The sequence below is a fragment of the Triticum dicoccoides genome, chromosome 4A (assembly GCF_002162155.2).
Source record: "Triticum dicoccoides isolate Atlit2015 ecotype Zavitan chromosome 4A, WEW_v2.0, whole genome shotgun sequence".
NCBI classification, from domain to species: Eukaryota; Viridiplantae; Streptophyta; class Magnoliopsida; order Poales; family Poaceae; genus Triticum; species Triticum dicoccoides.
In genome coordinates, this window is record NC_041386.1 from 574,147,624 (window position 1) to 574,154,975 (window position 7,352).

Here is a 7,352-nt window from a genome sequence, read left to right on the forward strand (position 1 = left end):
TTCTGCTCAAGTGAAGAAGCCCAAGTCTGGACCTAAGCCTGAGACTAACTGCTTCTACTACAAAGGGACTGGTCACTGGAAGCGGAACTGCCCCAAGTATTTGGTGGATAAGAAGGATGGCAAAGTGAACAAAGCTATATTCGATATACATGTTATTGATGTGTACTTTACTAGTGTTTATAGCAACCCCTCGGTATTTGATACTGGTTCAGTTGCTAAGAGTAGTAACTCGAAACGGGAGTTGTAGAATGAACAGAGACTAGTTAAGGGTGAAGTGACGATGTGTATTGGAAGTGGTTCCAAGATTGATATGATCATCATCGCACACTCCCTATACTTTCGGGATTAGTGGTGAACCTAAAATAAATGTTATTTAGTATTTGCGTTGAGCATGAATATGATTGGATCATGTTTATTGCAATACGGTTATTCATGTAAGTTAGAGAATAATTGTTGTTCTGTTTACATGAATAAACCCTTCTATGGTCATACATCCAATGAAAATGGTTTGTTGTATCTCGATCATGGTGATACACATTTTCATAATATTGAAGCCAAAAGATGCAAAGTTAATAATGATAGTGCAACTTATTTGTGGCGCTGCCATTTAGGTCATATTGGTGTAAAGCGCATGAAGAAACTCCATACTGATGGACTTTTGGAATCACTTGATTATGAATCACTTGATGCTTGCGAACCATGCCTCATGGGCAAGATGACCAAGACTCCGTTCTCCGGAACAATGGAGTGAGCAACTGACTTATTGGAAATAATACATACTGATGTATGTGGTCCGATGAGTGTTAAGGCTCACGGCAAGTATCATTATTTTCTGAACTTCACAGATGATTTGAGCAGATGTGGGTATATCTACTTGATGAAACACAAGTCTGAAACATTTGAAAAGTTCAAAGAATTTCAGAGTGAAGTGGAGAATCATCGTAACAAGAAAATAAAAGTTTCTATGATATGATCGCAGAGGTGAAATATTTGAGTTACGAGTTTGGCCTTCAGTTAAAAAAAAGTGAAATAGTTTCACTACTCACGCCACCTAGAACACCACAACGTAATGGTGTGTCCGAACGTCATAACCGTACTTTATTGGATATAGTGCAATATATGATGTCTCTTACCGATTTACCACTATAGTTTTGGGGTTGTGCATTAGAGACAGCTGCATTCACGTTTAAAAGGGCACCATCTAAATCCGTTGAGACGACACCGTATGAACTGTGGTTTGGCAAGAAACCAAAGTTGTCGTTTCTTAAAGTTTGGGGTTGCGATACTTATGTGAAAAGTTTCATCCTGATAAGCTCAAACCCAAATCGGAAAAGTGTGTCTTCATAGGATACCCAAAAGTTACTGTTGGGTACACCTTCTATAACAGATTCGAAGGCAAGATATTCGTTGCTAAGAATGGATCCTTTCTAGAGAAGGAGTTTCTCTCGAAACAAGTGAGTGGGAGGAAAGTAGAACTTGATTAGGTAACTATACCTACTCCCTTATTGGAAAAGTAGTTCATCACAGAAATCTGTTCCTGTGACTCCTACACCAATTAGTGAGGAAGCTAATGATGATGATCATGTAACTTCAGATCAAGTTACTACCGACCATCATAGGTCAACTAGAATGATATCCGCACCAGAGTGGTACGGTAATCCAGTTCTGGAGGTCATGTTACTTGACCATGACGAACCTACAAACTATGAGGAAGCGATGATGAGCCCAGATTCCGCAAAATGGCTTGAGGCCATGAAATCTGAGATGGGATCCATGTATGAGAACAAAGTGTGGACTTTGGTTGACTTGCCCGGTGATCGGCAAGCCATAGAAAATAAATGGATCTTCAAGAGGAAGATGGACACTGATAGTAGTATTACTATCTACAAAGCTAGACTTGTCGGAAAAAGGTTTTTGACAAAGTTCAAGGTGTTGACTACGATGAGATTTTCTAACTCGTAGCGATGCTTAAGTCTGTCCGAATCATGTTAGCAAATTGCCACATTTTATGAAATCTGGCAAATGGATGTCGAAACTACATTCCTTAATGGACTTCTTAAAGAAGAGTTGTATATGATGCAACCAAAAGGTTTTGTCAATCCTAAAGGTGCTAACAAAATATGCAAGCTCCAGCGATCCATCTATGGACTGGTGCAAGCATCTCGGAGTTGGAATATACTCTTTGATAAGTTGATCAAAGCATATAGTTTTATACATACTTGTGGTGAAGCCTGTATTTACAATAAAGTGAGTGGGAGCACTACAGCATTTCTGATAAGTATATGTGAATGACATATTGTTGATCGAAAATAATGTAGAATTATTCTACAAAGCATAAAGGAGTATTTGAAAGGAGTTTTTCAAAGAAGGACCTCAGTGAAGCTGCTTACATATTGAGCATCAAGATCTATACAGATAGATCAAGACGCTTGATAAGTTTTTTTTAATGAGTACATACCTTAACAAGATTTTGAAGTAGTTCAAAATGGAACAGTCAAAGAAAGAGTTTCTTGCCTGTGTTACAAGGTGTGAAATTGAGTAAGACTCAAGGCCCGACCACGGCAGAAGATAGAAAGAGAATGAAAGTCATTCCCCATGCCTCGGCCATAGGTTCTATAAAGTATGCCATGCTGTATACCAGATCTATTGTATACCCTACACTGTTTTTGGCAAGGGAGTACAATAGTGATCTAGGAGTAGATCACTGGACAGCGGTCAAAATTATCCTGAGTGGAATAAGGATATGTTTCTCGATTATGGAAGTGACAAAAGGATCGTCAAAAAGGGTTATGTCGATGCAAGTTTTGACACTGATCGAGACGAGTCTAAGTCTCAATCTAGATACATATTGAAAGTGGGAACAATTAGCTAGAGAAACTCTGTGCAGAGCATTGTTGACATAGAAATTTGCAAAATACATACGGATCTGAATGTGGCAGACCCGTTGACTAAACTTCTCTCATAAGCTAAACATGATCACACCTTAGTACTCTTTGGGTGTTAATCACATAGTGATGTGAACTAGATTATTGACTCTAGTAAACCCTTTGGGTGTTGGACACATGAAGATGTGAACTATGGGTGTTAATCACACGGTGATGTGAACCATTGGTGTTAAATCACATGGCGATGTGAACTAGATTATTGACTCTAGTGCAAGTGGGAGACTGAAGGAAATATGCCCTAGAGGCAACAATAAAGTTATTATTTATTTCCTTATTTCATGATAAATGTTTATTATTCATGCTAGAATTCTATTAACCGGAAACATGATACATGTGTGAATACATAGACAAACAGAGTGTCACTAGGATACCTCTACTTGACTAGCTCGTTAATCAAAGATGGTTATGTTTCCTAGACATAGACATGAGTTGTCATTTGATTAATGGGATCACATCATTAGAAGAATGATGTGATTGACTTGACCCATTCTGTTAGCTTAGCACACGATCGTTTAGTATGTTGCTATTGCTTTCTTCATGACTTATACATGTTCCTATGACTATGAGATTATGCAACTCCCGTTTACCTGAGGAACACTTTGTGTGCTACCAAACGTCACAACGTAACTGGGTGATTATAAAGGTGCTCTACAGGTGTCTCCGAAGGTACTTGTTGAGTTGGCGTATTTCGAGATTAGGATTTGTCACTCCGATTGTCGGAGAGGTATCTCTGGGCCCTCTCGGTAATACACATCACTTAAGCCTTGCAAGCATTGCAACTAATGAGTTAGTTGCGGGGATGATGTATTATGGAACGAGTAAAGAGATTTGCCGGTAACGAGATTGAACTAGGTATTGAGATACCGACGATCGAATCTCGGGCAAGTAACATACCGATGACAAAAGGAACAACGTATGTTGTTATGCGGTCTGACCGATAAAGATCTTCGTAGAATATGTGGGAACCAATATGAGCATCCAGGTTCCGCTATTTGTTATTGACCGGAGACATGTCTCGGGCATATCTACATAGTTCTCGAACCCGTAGGGTCCACACGCTTAACGTTTCGATGACAGTTATATTATGAGTTTATAGGTTTTGATGTACCGAAGGTTGTTCGGAGTCCCGGATGTGATCACGGACATGAAGAGGAGTCTCGAAATGGTCGAGACATAAAGATTGATATATTGGAAGCCTATGTTTGGATACCGGAAGTGTTCCGGGTGAAATCGGGATTTTACCGGAGTACCGGGAGGTTACTGGAACCCCCCGGGGACTTAATGGGCCTTAGTGGGCCTTGGTGGAAGAGAGGAAAGGCGGCCAGGGCAAGGGCCGCGCCCCCTCCCCCTAGTCGGAATAGGACTAGGAGAGGGGGCGGTGCCCCCCTTCCTTCTTCTCCTCCACCTCTTTCCCCTCTCTCTCCTATTCCAACAAGGAAAAGGGTGGGAGTCCTACTCCCGGTAGGAGTAGGACTCCTCCTGGCGCGCCCCTCTCTAGGCCGTCCGCACCCCCTCTTGCTCCTTTTTATACGGGGGCAGGGGGCACCCTAGAGACACAAAAATTGATCGTTTGATCTTTTAGCCGTGTGCGGTGCCCCCCTCCACCATAGTCCACCTCGATAATACTGTAGCGGTGCTTAGGCGAAGCCCTGCGTCGGTAGAACATCATCATCGTCACCATGCCATCGTGCTGACAAAACTCTCCCTCAACACTCGGCTGGATCGGAGTTCGAGGGACGTCATCGGGCTGAACGTGTGCTGAACTCGGAGGTGTCATACGTTTGGTACTTGATCGATCGGATCATGAAGACGTACGACTACATCAACCGCGTTGTGTTAATGCTTCCGCTTTCGGTCTACGAGGGTACGTGGACAACACTCTCCCCTCTCATTGCTATGCATCACCATGATCTTGCGTGTGCGTAGGAATTTTTTGAAATTACTACGTTCCCCAACACATAGCCTCTACGATATTTATGTTCATGGTGCATTATATTCTACTCATGCTTGCATTCGGTGTTGATTAATTTTAATGCAAGATCATGACTCTTGTCGCTCTCTAGCTGGTCGCTTCCCAGTCTTTTTCTAGCCTTCACCTGTACTAAGCGGGAATACTGCTTGTGCATCCAACTCCATAAACCCCAAAGTTATTCCATATGAGTCCACCGTACCTACCTATATACGGTATCTACCTACCGTTCCAAGTAAATTTGTATGTGCCAAACTCTAAACCTTCAAATAAATATCTTGTTTTGTATGCTTGAATAGCTCATATATCAACTAGGGCTGTCCGTATCTTCCATGTTAGGCGGGTTATTCTCAAGAGGAGTGGACTCCGCTCCTCACTCACAAGAAAATGGCTGGTCACCGGGATGCCCAATCCCATGCTTTATGCAAATCAAATCAAAATAATTGCAAACAGAACTCCCCCTGGGACTCTTATTAGTTGGAGGCACTCGTTGTTTCGAGCAAGCCATGGATTGATGCTTGTTGGTGGAGGGGGAGTATAAACTTTACCATTCTGTTTGGGAACCGCCTATAATGTGTGTAGCATGGAAGATATCGCCATCTCTTGGTTGTTATGTTGACAATGAAAGTATACCGCTCAAAATATTATTCATCTCTATTTCAAAACCGAGCTCTGGCACCTCTACAAATCCCTGCTTCCCTCTGCGAAGGGCCTATCTATTTACTTTTATGTTGAGTCATCATCCTCTTATTAAAAAGCACCAGTTGGAGAGCACCACTATCATTTGCATTCATTGTTGTTAGTTTACATTGAGTATGACTTGAATGGATCTCTTTTACCATGAATTACAACGTCTAGTCAGTCCTTGATCTTTAAAGGTGCTCTGCATTTATGTTTTGCGGTCTCAGAAAGGGCTAGCGAGATACCATCTTGTTATATCATATTATGATTGTTTTGAGAAAGTGTTCTCATCCACGATTTATTATTATTGCTCGCTAGTTGATTATGCCATTGATATGGGTAAACATGAGACCTATGCGTTATTGTGAATATGGTTAGTCTATAATCTTTGCTGAAAACTTGAATGCTGGCTTTACATATTTACAACAACAAGAGCAAATAGAGTTTGTAAAAGTTTTTATTTATCACTTTCAGTTTATCAACTGAATTACCCGAGGACAAGCAAATGTTTAAGCTTAGGGGAGTTGATACGTCTCCGTCGTATCTACTTTTACAAACACTTTTGCCCTTGTTTTGGACTCTAACTTGCGTGATTTGAATGGAACTAACTCGGACTGACGTTGTTTTCAGCAGAATTGCCATGGAGTTATTTATGTGCAGAAACAAAAGTTCTCGGAATGACCTGAAACTCCACGGGGAGTATTTTTGGAAATAATAAAAAATCCTAGCAAAAGATTAAGACCAGGGGCCCACACCCTAGCCACGAGGGTGGGGGGGCGCGCCTGCCCCCCTGGGTGCGCCCCCTACCTCGTGGGCCCCCTGGAGCTCCTCCCACCTCAACTCCAACTCTATATATTCACTTTTGGAGAGAGAAAAAATAAAGGAGAAGGATTCATTGCGTTTTACGATACGGAGCCGCCGCCAAGCCCTAAAACCTCTCGGAAGGGCTGATCTGGAGTCCGTTTGGGGCTCCGGAGAGGGGAATCCGTCGCCGTCGTCATCATGAACCATCCTCCATCACCAATTTCATGATGCTCACCGCCGTGCGTGAGTAATTCCATCGTAGGCTTGCTGGACGGTGATGGGTTGGATGAGATTTATCATGTAATCGAGTTAGTTTTGTTAGGGTTTGATCCCTAGTATCCACTATGTTCTGAGATTGATGTTGCTATGACTTTGCTATGCTTAATGCTTGTCACTAGGGCCCGAGTGCCATGAATTCAGATCTGAACCTATTATGTTTTCATGAATATATGTGAGTTCTTGATCCTATCTTGCAAGTCTATAGTCACCTACTATATGTTATGATCCAGCAACCTCGAAGTGACAATAATCGGGACCACTCCCGGTGATGACCATAGTTTGAGGAGTTCATGTATTCACTATGTGTTAATGCTTCGGTCCGGTACTCTATTAAAAGGAGGCCTTAATATCCCTTAGTTTCCAATAGGACCCCGCTGCCACGGGAGAGTAGGACAAAAGATGTCATGCAAGTTCTTTTCCATAAGCACGTATGACTATATTAGGAATACATGCCTACATTACAATGATGAATTGGAGCTAGTTCTGTGTCACCCTAGGTTATGACTATTACATGATGAAGCACATCCGGCATAATTCACTATCACCGATCCAATGCCTACGAGCTTTTCACATATTGTTCTTCACTTATTGCAGCGACCCGACCTCAAACGGTCAAGCCTCTGTGTATCCGTGCCATCCTTGGATTGGTATGCTGGCACACATAGTACATCAGT